At 41.3% G+C, this 21,101-nt stretch overlaps 1 non-coding gene across 1 annotated transcript; it reads left to right on the forward strand.

The window, feature by feature from the left end:
* Positions 1-1,178: 1,178 nt before the first annotated feature.
* Positions 1,179-1,285, forward strand: LOC124791120. Its single transcript, XR_007016546.1, has one exon. It is a non-coding gene; the product is annotated as a U6 spliceosomal RNA (small nuclear RNA).
* The last annotated feature ends 19,816 nt before the right edge of the window (positions 1,286-21,101 follow it).

A 21,101-nucleotide genomic window follows, 5' to 3' on the forward strand; every position in this document is an offset into this window, starting at 1 on the left:
AATTGGTGTGAACTCAAGAACATCCTGCAGAAGCCTGTTTAGGGAACTAGGGATACTAACTACTGCTTCCGAATTATTTATGCCTTAATGAACTCGTGTTCCGCTCAGTCAGGATCTTTTCCGTCCTGTTTTGTGCCCGCCTGCATTCGCCACTGCTTGCGGAGAAGTTGACCCGTCCTCCGTGAAATACCAACAAATCTACTAAATTCACACAATGTACCACCATGGTCTCCACCAAACACGACTGCGCTCTGTAGCCCCTCTGTCATGTCCACACATTTATCATAGCTTACGTTTAATGTCCACTTGATGCATCATTGTCTCACTCATCACTGCTGCATTATCTGACGTATAGGCAGTGTGCGTGCGGTTGAACGCGTGACTCGATCGCTACGACGTCTGCAAAGGCTAATTTTTTCTCTGGTCAGTTGGTCTCTAAGATTGCTCACTGACGGTGCCAGTTGGGTAGAAATGTAAAGTACCTTCATAAGGCGTTGTAGAAATGCTCGGAAAAATAGATAATGTAAGAAAATGTACCTATATCTAAAAGAGAGATACTTAAAGACGTGCTGAAGCGTATTGCCCTCGAATTATTTATACAGTTCCCAATTTCGGTAGAGTTACCACATATCACGTACATTACTCAGTCGACTACCCTTCGGTGACACAAGTCGCAACACTCTGCCGCTGGATGCGGTGTGGAACATAACTGTGTCGGTGCATGAGAAACAAGGTATTGTAGTCGAGTTTCTAACGGGGGAAAATTTTTTCCACACATGGAGAACCATCTCCTTCAGCATCACAACGTCAGATCACTCACAACTGCACCAACGTTTATAACAATCCAATGAAATGGGTTCACTGTTCTTCCTCCATACTGTCCCGACTTGGACCCATCCGATTTTCATTTGTTTCCAAAACATAAAGAACGTTCTCCGATTTCACATTGATAGTGATGAAGCGGGCAAAGAGAAGTTAGATTGTGGCAACGTGAAGAAAGTCCAACATTCTACGGTGATGGTATCAACAAATGGGTTTCTCGTTGGGAGAAAGGTGTTAGTTGCCAGGTTCACTATGTTGAGAATTTCATACGTAAAGACGAATAACGTTGTAGAATGTTAGTAAAGCTTTTCTAATTTAATAAGCTTTAAAACTGGTAGCGCATGTGGTCTAGAGGCGTACTTGCTTCGGCGCTACATATGCCAAAATTTGAACGATACACAGAAGATCAACATGGCCCCTGAGCAAGGATGACATGCAAAATCGTTAGGTTATCCGTTTTTTAAGGTGACTTCTTTGACTAGTAATAAAAACGTACAGGGTGTCGGATTCTAACCAAGCCACTGCTTGCATTCTGAATAATAGTCATCGTCGTAAGAAGTCACCTTCGTTTCTGCATGCTGTCTTGTGAAAGAGGGCGGAATAGCCAACAGATGTTCAGGACAATCTCTTGCTCTCTGGATTGGAGACTGCCCCTAAAAGCTAACGTCAAATAGCATTTTCCAGCATGTTAACTGTCCAGATACGTGCTACAGTGTTGTGAGGACCGTGAAGGTGGATTTATGTCAATGGCTTGGTTAGAAAATTCACCTTATATTAGCTCAATGGAAATCAGGTACGCTATCAAGCACCAACCACGCACCGTCAAACCACCATTTCGTAATTTATGAGATTTGCGTGGACATCTGGTGCTGGATCTTCAGAAACTTACCTTTGAGTTACATAATCCATGTTAGGCAGAGTCGCTGCTGTGTTGGGTTCCATGGGTAAACTAAGCAGGTGGTCACAATCTTTTGGATCATCCATTGTATGCAAGAAAGAAAGATGGAAAGGAAGATCATAAGGGTTGAAACCCCCAGTCAACGATGCGGTTATTAGTGATGAGGCTTTGACAGGAGAAAGACGACGAAGAGTTAGTCAGGGGCTTTAAAGGTTGTGGTCCTGTTATTTGCCTTAAGCGAGGAAATCATGTAACTGCTATATTTTGATGACTGAGACAAGATTTTAACCTCCATTTTATTCTCAGTCTATAAGAAGGTACGGGTCTATGGGAGCACCCCTATGCGAATAATGCAGTGTAGCACATGACGGTTTTTTGTCTATTTTGAACGAATTAATATCTCTATCACAGAAGATTTAAAACAATTCCTTTTCTTCTCAAAATAGAGTATTGTTACTGTAGATGGCTTGTGGTAACTTCAGTGTGGATGCATACTACGTCTGAACTCTTGGAGGATTGAGCGAATGTTGGAAAAGTGTAAATGGACAGTGGACACTACTAGCATATTACAAGTTGATAATTTGGGTCGGATGGGAAACGTGTCCGGATGGCTGAGGCAGTTACTGACGGCTGTTGGCATACAGCTGCAAATCTGAGTGTAAGTCCCAATCTGGCACGGATTTTCACTGGTCAATGTTGAATTTAGTTCGATACCCAGTTGTGGCCGAGCTCTTCGTTTCTCACACACATACACGCCCACACACACGCCCGCACACACACACACACACACACACACACACACACACACACACACACACACACGTGTCTGTGTGTTGTAAGTAGGCTGTTTAGGTTGTTATACTAGTAACGCCATGTAGCGCTCTGTATGAAAATCACTGGCTGTGTTGCGTGCAGTCTGTGGATAGTTTGCATTGTTGTTGGCTATTGTAGTGTTGGGCAGTTGGCTGTTAACAGCGCGTAGCGTTGGCCAGTTGGAGGTGAGCCGCCAGCAGTGGTGGATGTGGGGAGAGAGATGGCGGAATCTTGAGAGCGGACGATCTGGACGTGTATCCATCAGAGACAGTAAATTTGTAATACTGGATATCATGGACTGATATATATATATATATATATATATATATATATATATATATATATATATATATATAATGACTTTTGAACACTATTAAGGTAAATACATTGTTTGTTCTCTATCAAAATCTTTCATTTGCTAACTATGCCTATCAGTAGTTAGTGCCTTCAGTAGTTTGAGTCTTTTATTTAGCTGCAGTAGAGGCGCTCCCTGTATTGCAGTAGTTCGAGTAACGAAGATTTTTGTGAGGTAAGTGATTCGTGAAAGATATAGGTTATTGTTAGTCAGGGCCATTCTCTTGTAGGGATTTTTCGAAATCAGATTGCGTTGAGCTAAAAATATTGTGAGTCAGTTTTAGCACAGTCATTAATAAATTTTTCTAAGGGGACGTTTCATGTGTCGACCCTTAGCCGAGGATACCTCACTGGAATCTTCCGATTTTTTCTTGTAGTTTGTGTAATTAGTGTAGCTTTTGTTTATTGCTAGCGCATAATTGTAGAGAGAATCTGCTTTGTAGTTGCAGTCTTTCATTGTTGTACAGAAAAGCAGTTGTGGCATGCAGTTAGATTTGCACCAAGTATTTCGCAGCTGCACAGGTAATTAACGAGATATTATTTTCTGTGCTATGTTAATGTGCTCTCTCATTTTTGCTCTTCAAATTGTGCTTTTCTGTGTTATCATGTGAAATATTGTGACAATAATGGCGTGTGAAAAACGTAACACTAGGCTCCAAAGTAAACTGAGAAATAGTAGTGACGAGGAGTGTAGCTTACCAGCACCACTGTCTAATGAATAAACAGACATTCGAAGTAGTAATTTGGTAATTGTGCATAGGGAAATGGAGCGGGCGGCAAATAATGGTGTGGACAATGAAACAAGTAGTGAACAAGGAAGCATTATGGATCGATTGGTAGGCAACAGCTTGTCTCAGGAATCCGAAATGACAGAACACAATATTGCAAATACTGTAGACTCTCAAATGAGGCAAGACACATTTCCTGCTTGTCAAAATGTGAATGTTGCCGGTGATAATGCACTGCCAAAACGCATAGAGAAACAAATTCCAGACACTAATACATTATTATTGCAATTAATGCAACAAATGGAACAAAATCAGAGACAAACACAAGAAAATCTTCAAACGTTAGACATAATGGAACAAAATTAGAGGCAAACACAGCAAAAGCTTCAAACGTTAGACATAATGGAACAAAATTAGAGACAAACACAGCAAAAGCTTCAAAAGTAGGACACAACGCTTGAACAAACACGTGAAGGTTTAACTACTGAGTTACATAAAATCGAATAGAAATGTCAAAAAGTTTGTAATGACGTAAAATCACAAATTTGTGAGTATTTCCAACCTATTTTTTCGCGGCATGAAAATGCATTACAGAATCACGAAGCACCCATAAAAGAATTGCGAACTATTGTTCACGAAAATCATGAGACCTTGCAAGCTAAAATTGACTCAGTTGCATCTACCGATTTGGTTATGTAACTTGCAAAAACTCAAGAAAACTTAAAGGACACAGTAGATACTCTGAAAATTGGTTCAGAAAGACACATGGAGGAAATTAGCTCATTATCAGAGAAAGTAGTTGAACTTTCGGATCAGCTAAATAATTTATCTACGAATGTAGATGATAATCTGAATGACACAAAACCGATAGTCTTTAATGACACAGAAGAGTGCAAACAAATTAGGATATTCAAACAAAATCAGAATCAAATTAATACGTAACACAAAAGAGAAATCCGGGAAGTACAAGATCAGCCGACAGAGGTAATACAAGAATTACGTTTTTCAGAGGACACTCGCCCTCCAATACGGGAAGAGGGACATAGAAATACGGAACAGACACAAAATAATAACACAGGGCACTTCGGAAATTATGAAAGAAACTGGCAAGGTACAAGGAATTTTGATATGGAACCGCCGAAACGACGTAACAATGACCTATATGAGACTCGCCGACATGATGATTTTGACTATAAGCTGTTTATTACTACAAGTAAATTCAAAACATTTAAGAATTCCGGCAACGACATTCATCCACAAGCGTGGCTTCATCAATTCTCTCATTGTTTTCCTCCCAACTGGTCATTACAGCACAGATTAGAATTTATGTGTGGCTATTTAGAGAATGAACGAGCTGTAAGAATGCGATCGGTCATTCACGATTGCCACAGTGAAGGAGAATTTTATCATGCCTTCCTCGCAGCATATTGGCCTCAAGCTACACAAGACCGAGTAAAACATAGCATCATAATGATGAAACATTTCGAACAATCTGAATTTTCCAGTATTGTGAAATATTTTGAGGACATGTTGCACAAGAATCAGTACCTGTCAAACCCATACAGCCCCTCAGAACTCATCTGCATTTGCTTAATCAAATTACCTGAACATTTACGACACATTATTTTGGCAGGACGTTGCAAAGACGACATTGAAGCTTTTCAGGGACTGTTATAAAGAATTGGAATTTGACACTGACAATCGCGGGACGAGAAAACAGGAACACAACAATTACAGGTCACATCCGTCACAATTCTGCGATGAAAGAAATAATAACTGGACACGACAAGGCTATTCTTACAACACAAATCGTGAACAAAACAGACACCACCCATATGACAACCACTGGCAGAATAATAGTTACAGAGAAAGATCGCATTTCCGTAGTAATGAATATGACAGTGAAAATCATATAAACAGACAAAATGGGAGTTAAAAAAATTATTATCATGGGAGACCGAATAACGTCAGACAAAACAGTTCAGCGCGCAGTTACGATTCAGGGAGAAATTCTCAACCACGTGACCGACAAGAAAGAAATTATGGAGTCTATCGACATGACGACAGACGATATAATCGTGACAGCAGACCTGAATTTCATCAGAACTGGCTGGATTCAAACAGGGCAGTGCACTCTCGACAAGGTGAATTCATAGAAGTTAGGTCTCCTAATCCTAATAACGACACGCGCCAACAAAGAGACAGACAATGACTCGCGCCGCAGGCAGCCACGTGTGCCGGCTGACTCAGAGAAAAATAACATAGACGTTAAGCTTGAGAAAAATTTTAGCATTCCTTACCGAAGTATACAACATGATAATTGCTTTGAAGTTGGAACTCTGCGCACTAGAAAGGGTAAAAGATTGCACATGTAAAATCGTTTATTGAAAGATAATCTACTTTTTAACTTCGTCTTTGCTATAAAATTTTTCACTTCACATTACTAGAACTCTTTGTCACACTTAGAAACTGGTAGCATGCAACTATGTTTTAAAATTAACTATCCAGTCTAGAACCTAGGGAACATATTTATACAGTATTTACGAGTGGATTGTTATAGTGAACAGATGACACAGTGTTATTGTGTGTGGGTACATTCTTGCTCGTCAGTTGCACGATTACGTAATGACTATAAGGCTTATATACTTAGAACATATACCAGTACTGCTAATGAGATTTTATTGCAACATTTTGGTTTACTTGAAAATACATTCTGGATTTAATGTACTTTCTGTGAGATACCAGACGGCACAGTAGTTTATGTGACAGCTACACAATTTTATCATGACGCTACTAATGAGTGACAATTTACAATGATAGTTTTGGGGTGTTTTTGTTTTATATTTGCACAGGTTTTCTGTATTATTCTGGAAAGTAAAACATGTTTAGTAGTAACTTTTGCGGTATTGCTACAATGTGACAGCCTTTTCTGTAGTACAACAATACGTTACAGCACAGTACTTTCTTCATCACGGCAATAAGCGTAATAACTTAGATATCTATATGCAAAGCATTTCACTTTCGTTTATCATGAGGTAAGTGCATTGACTTCTGCAGAACTTAGCTTTTGGAGGACGATAACTACGACACTTCTACAGAGATTATCTTACAACAAGACGCACAGTTTAGCGCTACAGTACACGTATTTGAGTGATTAATTTTGTACTAAAAACATTTATTTTTAAAGATTTTTGACTTACAAACTTTTTCTGTGATACATTTCATTTCATTGCTATAATCTGTAACACCTGAGGGTATAATTACATTAATCCTCAGGAGAGTACACACTTACTTTGTGTACTATGTGTCTGGCAAGCACAAGGAGCCCTAGCTAATATGGTATTTGCTTACACAACTTTACATATTTGTACCATATTTCTCTAACACAAAAATTACACAGCTATCTGATCATTCAACTGAGAGACAAACAATTTTTTTACTACATCAGTGACAGATGTTTACGTAATTACACAGTTGGATAACTTCACACTTACGAAATTATATTTTGTCTGTACTGTGTGAACTGTTCATATTTTTTCGGAACCATTGTGATACTATGAGAGCTTTGAATGATGTATTTGGTATAGGATCGTGATTTTTAAAGTACGATTGAGGTAGATGACACTATTGAAATGAGCAGAGAATTTTTTTAGGCTTTGAAATTACTACAGAAAGCTACGATGTTTTTGAGATTTTCTCTGAGTTTTTATGATGTTATTATTACTATGACAACGTGTATTATGCTGTTGAGGTAGGTTTATGATCAATAAGCTGATGCTGTATGAGAAATTTGATTATGCTACATATTTATTATGATGAAATATTGAAGAAGTGTCGACGAATATGTATATGTGTAATAAGGTAGGGAATAATGAGTAGTGGTTAGGAAATCTGAATTGTGAAAAAGGATGTCGGAAACCAAGAATCGTACTTTAAGAGTTATGAAATGTGTGTAAATGCGTGAATGTATCACAATGCCAGCGAAAATTTTTTGGACACTGTTATATTAATAGGATTTTGTTTCTACAGATTTGTAACGCAAATTCTCGACCCGTGAAATCTTTATATGAGACTGTCACAGTAGCGGAAACTGCTGTCGTAAATATTTCGGTAAGAAAGGTAAGTGGCCTTGACGTAATGCGTTTTGGGCGCCCAGCTGAGACATAGTCGTCTGACAAAAGAAAGCCATTAGGTGGAGAACAAAAGGAGGCCATTATCTTCGCTATTGACATCTCTTTGTAGAAAGCATCGCAAATATGACATGCTCAAACTTGAAAACATATGATTATACTGTGGAGCTCTTAATTTATGATATTTACTAAAATTCCTAATGACATGATGAGAAACATTTCACATCTATTGTCTTTATAGTTGAGAGTTCGCTTATTTTGTTTAATATCTAGTTTCTAGCTGCACGGCAGCAGCAGTTAAAATAAAATTTTATAGATGTACTAATATAGATAGTTTATGCCTACAGATCCAGTAAATAATAACTTTTATGATCTACTTAAAAAAAAACGAGGGAGCACCAAAAGACATTTCCCCTCACAGGAATTGCATACATAATTTTTTAAATGACTGGTAACTTTTTAGTAGTGTACGTTAAGGTGCTGCATCACTCTAGTGTTAAGATGTGACATAGGTATTAGACATGGCCATCTTTACTGTAGTATTATTTCTGCTTGAACTTTGTCATGTTTGGGTATAAGTTATTGCATTTGCTGCTGCTGTTTTCCAGGCATAGTTCTACTGAATTTTACATTGTATTAAGCTAGTTTTCCTACTGATTTATTTTTCTTGTTGCTGCTCATTGCCTCATATTAGTTGTATTTGCTTTGTTAATTTCTATAATGCTGCTTGCTTTGCCAATTTGCATTTTTTGTCATTGCTGTTTGTGTTAATTGTTTTGTGCTGCTGCATTGCCTCGTCCCTTAGTTTATGCATCTGAGCTCGGTAGATTTAAGTTAGCTTAAGATGGGGTAGGCTATATAAGAGAACGAGCTGTGATAAATTGGAAGAAATGCATTGAGAAGCTATAAGAAAATGGTTTGGCCAAAAAAGTACTTTGAAAGAGCACATGAACAAAAAAATTGGGGTTAGGGGAAACAAGTTTAAGTAGGATTTTCTTGGAAATAAATGGTGAGGTTCCATTATCCATTATCTTTAATGGAAAATAAATAATGAGGTAAGAAATATGTGACCATATAAATACAGAAAGCATGCTTGGATAGGATTTTTTTTGGTGGAAACAAATTTTGAAATAATTCGAAAGATCTATGGAATGAAGTTTTGGGTTGACTGCAGTCCCAAATGTTACACTGAAAACAAACCCTGCACTTTCCTCTTGTGTTATTCTGCTGTGTGTTTGTGTACCCTTGGGTATTTGTGTTCTTCCTGTCTTTGTGTGTTTAGCTGATGAGAATTATGCTGTAGAATTTTTCTAATACTATGTTATTTACTTTCTAAAGATGTTTAGACATTATTTATCTGTTCTGTTTTGTTGCTCATGTGTGAAGCTGATGTTTCAAAAGTTATTCTGATCTTTTATGTATATACTTATGTCATAATTCCTGTAACACTGATGTATATGTCTATTTCTATTCTTTTGTAAAGCCCATATTATTACAAATGTTATCATGTAAACTGATGTTCTTTAATGATGTATTTTGTACCCTTGTTATTGTATTCTTATGTTATAAAATTGTAATTGACACCAGTACATCAAATTAAGTAACTTGTAAGCATACATTTCACTGCACATGTTTCTGTTGGTCATAGTATATGGACAATATGTGAGAATTCGGGACTGATAGTGTTCGCACATGTGTTGATAATTCAGCAAGGGAATGATTAACAGCATTGCAGGTTCTAAGAGCAATTCCAAAAACTTTGAGAGTGCACAAGTGGTGGTTTATGGACTTGCTATTTTGTCCGCAAGACTCTTCGATGGTGATTGTGCACCTGCACAGTTGCAACAGATGGCTGCTGTCCATCTCTACAAGGACTAAAGTGGGTCTACACCTTTGAAGACCCACCAGTACCATTATTTCTACAAGGAATGCAGTGTGGCCCACCAATACCATAATCACTAACAGGACTACAGTGGTCTGCTCTGTGATGACCTACCTACCAATATTCTTCAGAACTTCGACTGACTCTGCGGTGGGTTTGCTCTGTTGTGGCCCATTACCTGTCTGCATGTCAAGAGTCAGCACTATCTTTCCGTTGGAAGGACAACACTACTTCTTCAAGACTGCATGGAAATCCACTACTTCTGTGTGCATTTTCTTTTACTGCTCAGACTTTGAGAAAAACACTACAGTTTTACTGTGATGAACGATCAGGACTGTCTTTATTGACTGTGAGAAAATTTTAGCTTTTGACCAACATTGTGTCGATAAGTGTGTTCATTTGATGGTGGTGGTTGTTGGGATGTTTAAGGGGGACTAAACAGTGTTCATTTGATTTCTTTGTTATTGTAATTATGAAAATTTTTTCAAATCTGTATTGGCCACTGCCCAAAACAATTTGTAAAATTTTTTTGTGGGGAGCATGGGGGCTATGTAAGTAGGCTGTTTAGGTTTTTTTATTGGTAACGCCACGTAGCGCTCTGTATGAAAATCACTGGCTGTGTTGCGTGCAGTCTGTGGCTGGTTTGCATTGTTGTTGGCTGTTGTAGTGTTGGGCAGTTTGCTGTTAACAGCGCATAGCGTTGGGCAGTTGGAGGTTTTTTTATTAGTAACGCCACGTAGCGCTCTGTATGAAAATCACTGGCTGTGTTGCGTGCAGTCTGTGGCTAGTTTGCATTGTTGTTGGCTGTTGTAGTGTTGGGCAGTTTGCTGTTAACAGCGCATAGCGTTGCGCAGTTGGAGGTGAGCCGCCAGCAGTGGTGGATGTGGGGAGAGAGACGGCGGAATCTTGAGAGCGGACGATCAGGACGTGTGTCCATCAGAGGCAGTAAATTTGTAATATTGGATGTCATGGACTGATATATATATTACGACTTTTGAACACTATTAAGGTAAATACATTGTTTGTTCTCTATCAAAATCTTTCATTTGCTAACTATGCCTATCAGTAGTTAGTGCCTTCAGTAGTTTGAATCTCTTATTTAGCTGCAGTAGTGGCGCTCGCTGTATTGCAGTAGTTCGAGTAACGAAGATTTTTATGAGGTAAGTGATTTGTGAAACGTATAGGTTCTACATCTACATCTACATTTATACTCCGCAAGCCACCCAACGGTGTGTGGCGGAGGGCACTTTACGTACCATTACTTCCCTTTCCTTTTCCAGTCGCGTATGGTTCGCAGGAGGAACGACTGTCTGAAAGCCTCCGTGCGCGCTCTAATCTCTCTGATTTTACATTCGTGATCTCCTCTGGAGGTATAAGTAGGGGGAAGCAATATATTCGATACCTCATCGAGAAACGCACCCTCTCGAAACCTGGCGAGCAAGCTACACCGCGATGCACAGCGCCTCTCTTGCAGAGTCTGCCACTTCAGTTTGTTAAACATCTCCATAACGCTATCACGGTTACCAAATAACACTGTGACGAAACGCGCCGCTCTTCTTTGGATCTTCTCTATCTCCTCCGTCAACCCGATCTGGTACGGATCCGACACTGATGAGCAATACTCAAGTATAGGTCGAACGAGTGTTTTGTAAGGCACCTCCTTTGTTGATGGACTACATTTTCTAAGGACTCTCCCAATGAAACTCAACCTGGTACCCGCCTTACCAACAATTAATTTTATATGATCGTTCCACTTCATATCGTTCTGCACGCATACTCCCAGATATTTTACAGAAGCAACTGCTACTAGTGTTTGTTCCGCTATCATATAATCATACAATAAAGGATCCTTCTTTCTATGTATTCGCAATACATTACATTTGTCTATGTTAAGGGTCAGTTGCCACTCCCTGCACCAAGTGCCTATCCACTGCAGATCTTCCTGCATTTCGCTACAATTTTCTAATGCTGCAACTTCTCTGTATACTACAGCATCATCCGCGAAAAGCCGCATGGGACTTCCGACACTATCTACTAGGTCATTTATACATATTGTGAAAAGCAATGGTCCCATAACACTCCCCTGTGGCACGCCAGAGGTTACTTTAACGTCTGTAGACGTCTCTCCATTGATAACAACATGCTGTGTTCTGTTTGCTAAAAACTCTTCAATCCAGCCACACAGCTGGTCTGATATTCCGTAGGCTCTTACTTTGTTTATCAGGCGACAGTGTGGAACTGTATCGAACGCCTTCCGGAAGTCAAGAAAAATAGCATCTACCTGAGAGCCTGTATCTAATATTTTCTGGATCTCATGAACAAATAAAGCGAGTTGGGTCTCACACGATCGCTGTTTCCGGAATCCATGTTGATTCCTACATAGTAGATACTGGGTTTCCAAAAACGACATGATACTCGAGCAGAAAACATGTTCTAAAATTCTACAACAGATCGACGTCAGAGATATAGGTCCATAGTTTTGCGCATCTGCTCGACGACCCTTCTTGAAGACTGGGACTACCTGTGCTCTTTTCCAATCATTTGGAACCTTCCGTTCCTCTAGAGACCTGCGGTACACGGCTGTTAGAAGGGGGGCAAGTTCTTTCGCGTATTCTGTGCAAAATCGAATAGGTATCCCGTCAGGTCCAGTGGACTTTCCTCTGTTGAGTGATTCCAGTTGCTTTTCTATTCCTTGGACTCTTATTTCGATGTCAGCCATTTTTTCGTTTGTGCGAGGATTTAGAGAAGGAACTGCAGTGCGGTCTTCCTCTGTGAAACAGCTTGGAAAAATGTGTTTAGTATTTCAGCTTTACGCGTGTCATCCTCTGTTTCAATGCCATCGTCATCCCGGAGTGTCTGGATATGCTGTTTCGAGCCACTTACTGATTTAACGTAAGACCAGAACTTCCTAGGATTTTCTGTCAAGTCGGTACATAGAATTTTACTTTCGAATTCACTGAACGCTTCACGCATAGCCGTCCTGCTTTGACATTGTTTAGCTTCTGTATGTCTGAGAGGTTTTGGCTGCGTTTAAACTTAGAGTGAAGCTCTCTTTACTTTCGCAGTAGTTTCCCAACTTTGTTGTAGTAGCACTGTGGGTTTTTCCCGCCCCTCACAGTTTTACTCGGCACGTACCTGTCTAAAACGAATTTTACGATTGCCTTGAACTTTTTTCATAAACACTCAACATTGTCAGTGTCGGAACAGAAATTTTTGTTTTGATCTGTTAGGTAGTCTGAAATCTGCCTTCTATTACTCTTGCTAAACAGATAAACCTTCCTCCCTTTTTTTATATTCCTACTAGCTTCCATATTCAGGGATGCTGCAACGGCCTTATGATCACTGATTCCCTGTTCTGTACATACGGAGTCGAAAAGTTCGGGTCTGTTTGTCATCGGTAGGTCCAAGACGTTATCTCCACGAGTCGGTTCTCTGTTTAATTGCTCGAGGTAATTTTCGGATAGTGCACTCAGTATAATGTCACTCGATGCTCTGTCCCTACCACCCGTCCTAAACATCTGAGTGTCCCAGTCTGTATGTGGTAAATTGAAATCTCCACCTAAGACTATAATATGCTGAGAAAATTTATGTGAAATGTATTCCAAATTTTCTCTCAGTTGTTCTGCCACTAATGCTGCTGAATCGGGAGGTCGGTAAAAGGAGCCAATTATTAACCTAGCTCGGTTGTTGAGTGTAACCTCCACCGATAATAATTCACAGGAACTATCCACTTCTAATTCACTGCAGGATAAACCACTACTAACAGCGACGAACACTCCACCACCGGTTGCATGCAATCTATCCTTTCTAAACACCGTCTGTACCTTTGTAAAAATTTCGGCAGAATTTATCTCTGGCTTCAACCAGCTTTCTGTACCTATAACGATTTCGGCTTCGGTGCTCTCTATCAGCGCTTGAAGTTCCGGTACTTTACCAACGCAGCTTCGACAGTTTACAATTACAATACCGATTGCTGCTTGATCCCGGCATGTCCTGACTTTGCCCTGCACCCGTTGAGGCTGTTGCACTTTCTGTACTTGCCCAAGGCCATCTAACCTAAAAAACCGCCCAGCCCACGCCACACAACCCCTGCTACCCGTGTAGCCGCTTGTTGCGTGTAGTGGACTCCTGACTTATCAGCGGAACCCGAAACCCCACCACCCTATGGCGCAAGTCGAGGAATCTGCAGCCCACACGGTCGCAGAACCGTCTCAGCCTCTGATTCAGACCCTCCACTCGGCTCTGTACCAAAGGTCCGCAGTCAGTCCTGTCGACGATGATGCAGATGGTGAGCTCTGCTTTCATCCCGCTAGCGAGACTGGCAGTCTTCACCAAATCAGGTAGCCGCCGGAAGCCAGAGAGGATTTCCTCAGATCCATAGCGACACACATCATTGGTGCCGACATGAGCGACCACCTGCAGATGGGTGCACCCTGTACCCTTCATGGCATCCGGAAGGACCCTTTCCACATCTGGAATGACTCCCCCCGGTATGCACACGGAGTGCACATTGGTTTTCTTCCCCTCTCTTGCTGCCATATCCCTAAGGGGCCCCATTACGCGCCTGACTTTGGAGCTCCCAACTACCAGTAAGCCCACCCTCAGCGACCGCCCGGATCTTGCAGACTGAGGGGCAACCTCTGGAACAGTATAAGCAGCCATGTCAGGCCGAAGATGAGTATCAGCCTGAGACAGAGCCTGAAACCGGTTCGTCAGACAAACTGGAGAGGCCTTCCGTGCTGCCCTCCAGAATGTCTTTCGCCCCCTGCCACACCTCGAGACGACCTCCCACTCTACCACAGGTGAGGGATCAGCCTCAATGCGGGCAGTATCCCGGGCAACCACTGTCGTAGTCCGATCGGGGGATGCGTGGGACGAGCTGGCCGTCCCCGGTAAACCCCCATCCGGAACCCCACAGTGATGCCCATTGGCAACAGCCTCAAGCTGTGTGACCGAAGCCAACACTGCCTGAAGCTGGTAGCGAAGGGATACCAACTCAGCCTGCATCCGAACACAGCAGATGCAGTTCGTATCCATGCTAAAAACTGTTGTGCAAAGAACGTCTGAACTAATCTACAGAGAGCGCAAACAAATCGAAACAAAATTTAAACGGTTATTAAAATACAAGATTGCCTAGTAGATGCAGTAATGCTGCTACTTGCGCACTGCTGACACACTGCTCGGCGGCGGAAGGAGACTCCGCGATTTTACACTATTCAGGTACTAAAACGCGATGCTACAACTCTCAAATACTATAATACGCCCGAATTTTATGAAGTAAACAATGAAAGTACCAAAAACACGCAAAGAGTGAGCTAGGAGTATACGACTTGCTGCTGCAGCTGCTTATCCAACGACGGCAGGGAGCACACTGACTGTGACCAACCGACACTGGCCGTTCAACACAAAAACAGAAGAAAAACGACTACGCGAATTTACAATATTCAGGTACTAAAACGCGATGCTACAACTCTCAAATACTATAATACGCCAGAAATTTATTAATTAGACTATGCAAGTACCAAAAACACGCTAAGAAATTAAGAATTAAACTATGTAACAAATGAGTGAGCTAGGAGTATACGACTTGCTGCTGCATCTGCTTATCCAACGACGGCAGGGAGAAGGTTAATTTAGTCAGGGCCATTCTCTTGTAGGGATTATTGTAAGTCAGATTGCGCTGCGCTAAAAAATATTGTGTGTCAGTTTAGAGTTAATCAGAATAAGTAAAGAGCGAAATGTCTGAGTACGTTCAGTTTTGCTCAGCTGTATGAAAAGCAAATAATGTATGAGGTTTATCAGCACAGTAATTCATTAATTTTTCTAAGGGGACGTTTCAGTGTGTGTGTGTGATGACCAAGGAAGTATCACAACATGGTGTCCGATAGAACATACATAGATATACATTAATATCCATGAGCATAGGCGATTGTTGATAATTTCAGTGCAGATGAAGAATACATCCGAACTCTTTCAGCACTCAACAAAAAGCTGCTAGTAAATTTATTAAAGGAAAGTTGGAGCCATTTGCGTGGGACAGGTTGAAAACTTCAACCACATGAGTAGCATGTCTGGGTTGACGAGGCGGTTAAGGCGGCCACTCGTGTGCAGCAGGAAAAACTCATCCATAACCGTTTGTCACTAATTTTCACTTGTCACCCTTGTGTTAATTTTAGGGTTCAGTTCTGGCTGAGTTCTTCTGGCCTCTTAAAATCTTCTAACATACTGTTGTTCGACGCAGATTACTGCTACTAGTGTACTGTAACATATATCATTATTCTATGCCTACAAGTTATTTACTCAATGCAATGTTTCTTACATTATGCTAATCATGATTCCATGTGTTGTACCTGCTCTATTATTTCAATAAAAGAATTGTTTTGCACAATTACGTTCTCCAGAGACATTAATATAACTACCTGTCAGAAGCCTGAAGAAGCCCATGTGTCAGTGAGGACCACTGCGCAGGAAGAGAGAAAATAAGATATTCCAAGGTACTGAGACATAGGTGATGCCACGCTGGCTTCAGTGCCATGGCGAACTACATTGAGGTTTTCGGTTCAGGATCCATGAGGCGAGAAGCCCAGTCGAGTTGGTCTTACAGATTCTGCATCTGATTTAAATCTGTGGACTTTGATGACCAAGGAAGGATGGTAAACTCAGCTTGGAGCTCTTTCAACCACACGTACACTGAAACTGTGTGATGCATTGCATTGTTCTGCTGGTAGATGCCATCATGCCAATGAGGTACAAACTGCATGTAGGGATGGATGTGGTCTTCAAAGATTGATGCATACTTGTGTTAATCTGTTGTGTTTTGCAAAATGACGAGTCACCCAGGGAGTGCCATGAAGACAATTGTTAGACCATGTAAACATTCCACAGAATGTAACACAAACACCTCTAGACCTGGAACCTTTGCTTTCTACCATTTTAAGTCATACACGCCAACACCCATTGGTTTGTTGGAGCATAAAACGTGATTCATATGATAAAACCATGTATGGCCACTTAGTGGATGTCCCGTAGTGGTGTCGCCGATAAAGAGCAGCTAGCAATGGTGCATGGACTAGGCGCCTGCTGCAGAGGCCTATACACAGCAAAATTTGCTGCACACTCGTTGAGGAGACGCTGTTGGTAGCCCTTGCTTCATCATGGTAGTCAGGTGCTCAACAGCTATACGTCTATCCGCCCAAACACATCTCCACAGCTGTAGTGGACCCTTATCTGGTATGGCCTTCCATGCACAGCAGCTGCCTTGGCGCCGGTTTTGGATAGCACCAGTTTGTTATGTAAGGTGTACTGCAAGCATGGACCCACCAGGTGAGCTGAGAGCACTAATGCACTGTTTCCTGGGCTCAGGTAGGCGCGCCGGTTCCGAATCTAGTCCGCCTGGCGGATTAACGAGGAGGGTCCCATTTGCCAGCCAGCCTGGATGTGGCTTTTAGTAGGTTTTCCACATCCCACTAGGTGAATACTGGGCTGGTCTCCACTTCCCGCCTCAGTTACAAGACTCACAGACATATGAACACGTTCACTCTCTACCGTCAGTTACACTAGATGCAGACAGCTGGGGTACACTAATTCCTTCTAGATTGTATGGGGGCGGCAGGAAGGGCACCCAGCTACCCCTTCACATGAAACTTGACAAATCTTCTCCTAAACATGCCAACCCGGCAATCGCGGGATAAAGACATCAGAAAGGAAAGAAGAAACGGCAACCATGGCGGCACACTGTATTGTAAATGCTTCCATTCTTGGCCTGAATGGCGATGATCATGCTCTTATGGACGTCAGATAGACCGTCCCGTTTCCACATCTCAACAATGGCTGCTCTGTTTGCCACTTCCCTCTGACACGGTTTATATACCTTGCACAGCTAGTACTTCCAGCTGCCGCCTGTAAGTGATTACTGGAGATGGACGTCGGACGTAACTGCTGGTAGCATTAATATTAGTGGACAGTGTTTTCGCTCCGTCATGTAACTTTTACTCTAACTATCCTTGCTACAACTTTTAACATTAGATCACATCATTAACGAAACTACATTTCCTTTTCCTTCTTTTTCTTTGCATTGTCACGCACTTTTAGGTTCTTCATAAGTTTGATTCTGTATGCCATTGCATAATCTGAAAATTCAGTGTCCAAGCTTCTTCTGTGTACTGTTATATGTGTATGTTCTAGCATTGCTGTCTAACAGCTTCTACATCTAATGACCCTCCTATTTTGGACACTTTAGCATATATTCTGCAAATCTGTCCATTCTAGTGGCAGAGACTTTCTTAGACTTGTATGGCCATCATTCCTCTTCAGCAGTTCTTCATCTAGTTTTGGTTCACTTGATTGTATATTTCTTGTTACACCAAATACTGATGTCTGCAGCTTCTCCATCTTCAATATCTACTTGCAAGGTCGCGACTCATTTCCGTCTTCCACCCGAGACTGGTAGTTTTAAAAACTTCAATATATTATTTTGTTTATAAAGTTTTGTTCACATTCATCAATCTTTTTCTGAAGTTTCTCTAATTTCTACTCCTTGACGTCAGAGGGTTCTTTCACTTTTTGTATAGCTGTTGACTATTTGTGCAGCCCTCTCGTCTCTCTTTCCAGCATTCTCAGCCAGAAGTGTAATTAAGAGGTCCTCTCTCTTCTTGTCCACATTTTTTTTAAGTCCGCTTCAAATCGGACGCTGGAACGGCACCGTCGTCCACACTACTTGAAGTTTCATCTTGCATACTTACTTCCACCTAGAAATTTTTGACCCTTCCTTGCTTTTTCGACATGTAATGTTCACAGTAGAACTAACTGCGACACCCTTCGTACACACGGCATATCTCTCTGTTTTCCTGTTGCTGCAATTTCACTAATTTTCTAGCTACTGGAGGGTCTTTGTTTGTTTTTCTGCTTTATCCGCATTATGCTGAAATGTGCGAAAGATGTGACGAAGCGACACGGTACACGTTGCTTACAGTAAAACGTATTATAGTTTATTGAACAATCACAATAGTGAACTGAAATACAGTGAAGATTTGAGACGAGAAGATTCTCCATAGCAACTTGCTTTACTTTTCTAAGACAGTAATACGTAAAGAAGAACTGTTTCAGATAAACGCAGTTAACTTCCGCAAAGCAAAAGCGCTGTTTCTCCTTTCTAGAAGAAAATATCTATCCCTGGAGGGCGCTGAACACACGGAACCTTGTATGGTGAAGACGTTTGCCACTTTTCCCTCGAGAGAACCAAACGAACGATATTCGTAAAGCAGAACTTCAATTGGTTAATTCGTTTACATTTTCTTTTACTCACTGATGGAAGCTATGGCATACGTATGCAAAAATAAGTGCTAATTTAGGAGGAGAGAGGACTAGTTTATGCCTTTATGTTTTAATAATGTCGAGATGATAGACCAATTCGGAATTTATTCATAGGTCTCATATACGGATTTTCAAGTAATATGTTCCTTCATTTTGATCGTCTGTAGATACGCGTGTGTGGTATGTGTAACTGGAGAGGGTGCAGAGATAACACGTCAAAGAATATTGATGGAGTTTCCTTAAGAAGAGCACCACTAGGCTCGTCCATCCATCTTCCGGAGACGGCTGACGTTCACGCCTCATTGCAAGCATTCATATCTGCTATTGTTCACATGTATCTCCAGGCAAACAAACTGTACAAAAAAGTCATATGGGGTATCCCACAAACAGGCGTTGCCCAGATAAAGCAGGAAGTATGTAGTTGCTGTAGTTGTATTACAGAAGCTCACCGAACAAAAATTAGTCACCGCTATAGAAATCATTACAAGCTTCAATTAGTACCGCATAATTCCACCCCTGGACTTGATAACCACCTTGGTTCGCTAGGAAGTGAGACAATTAGGTTGTGCAAGTAGGCTGCATCCAGCATAAGCCATTCGATCGAGCAATTCCACCAAATTGCAGGGATGGTGTTGTAGGCTTTATACCCGCTGTTCCAACACGTCCCACATGTTCTATGGGGTTCAAGATAGGCGATTTGCATGCCAGTCGAGATTTGGCGGGAGAGTTCAGAAAACGAATCACATATTCTTCCAGCCGATGAACTTAGCTGTGGTCATTTTTGTGTGCCTGTGTGAGCAATGACCTCTTGCAAAGTGATCACTCCAAATGTCCGTGCCGAGCAGTTCCGGTCGCAATGTTCTCTCCGCTCCCTCTGCGTAAGCATCCTTTTTCGAACGCAATTCTGACGTTGTCTCTCATGGCCACAAGTGCTACACTGCTGTTCGTAGACATGGTCAACATTCTGAAGCGAAACACCAAAAAATCCACTACCTCATACACCAAACTGCCATGGGCAAGGCCAAACACGGTTGTCCTATTTTGCTACACCGTCACATACATTTACCCACGCCATCTATAAAGGTTTAACGATTCGTCAGTATGTCCGCACTGGAATGACTATACTTTGTCCAGTCAGCTCAGTTTGAGGTATCGAGCTATATGCAATAATATTTACTAGAATATGGCAGATTTTTACGAAAGTTCTAAGACTTCAATAATTTATTTACTTTACCAAAAGTAATTCTAGCGAATTGAACACTTCTTGCTGTGTAATGCCACGGCCACACCAAACATCCAGTGAAATCAACAGCATCGAATGTCTAATCTCCCTTCTGGTCATCTGTGCACTAGGCAATGAACGAGCCCTTCGTCTACATACAAGTCATCGTCTTGTGGTAATTGTAAACCAGTTTGACGGAACAAAACGTCGTGCTTCCGGCAAAGAATAATTCTCAACAAGCGGCTGGAAACATTGCCTTCTTGTCTTTCAGACATTAGTAGTTTTGTTGGTTTTGGACAGTTCTTCATTTATTTCCGATTCATTCTAACTGTATGTCTACATACAACGTCGTCTATAGACTGTGCTTCGCATTCCGTGTATCTCAACATGTTTTCTCGTGTAAGACTTCATCCATTTGTACTTTGTCCCGGAATAACTAACTACACGCCTCATACGAAGATATTTCCCTAGATTTTTTTTCTCACTTCTCCTGTCAAAATTCTGATACAGATTTCGTCAGTTTAATTTTAAATTCGTAACAACATTCCTTATTGTTAAAAAACGAAAAACCTTCTTTATCTATGGTTGTCTGATTCTGACCATCTGGTTCTGATGAAATGTTCTGAAATCTAGCAGTATACGATAAAAGAGGTCTTCTACTGCCGCATGGTCTCAGGCGCATTGCCACAGTTCGCACATCTCCCCCTGTCTGAGGTTCGAGTCCTCCCGCGGGCATGGGTATGTGTGTTGTCCTTAGCGTAAGTCAGTTTATGTTAGATTAAGTAGTGTGTGAGCCTAGGGACCGATGGTCTCAGCAATTTGGTCCCATAGAACTTACCAAAAGTTTCGAAAAAGTGTTTCTTCCGCAACTTACGCCGCACGTTTGCCATTACTACTGTTAAAGATGTGTTACGGTGTTTGAGGTTGTTTGAAGCTACAA

This window comes from Schistocerca piceifrons, chromosome 3 (genome assembly GCF_021461385.2).
Source record: "Schistocerca piceifrons isolate TAMUIC-IGC-003096 chromosome 3, iqSchPice1.1, whole genome shotgun sequence".
NCBI lineage: Eukaryota > Metazoa > Arthropoda > Insecta > Orthoptera > Acrididae > Schistocerca > Schistocerca piceifrons.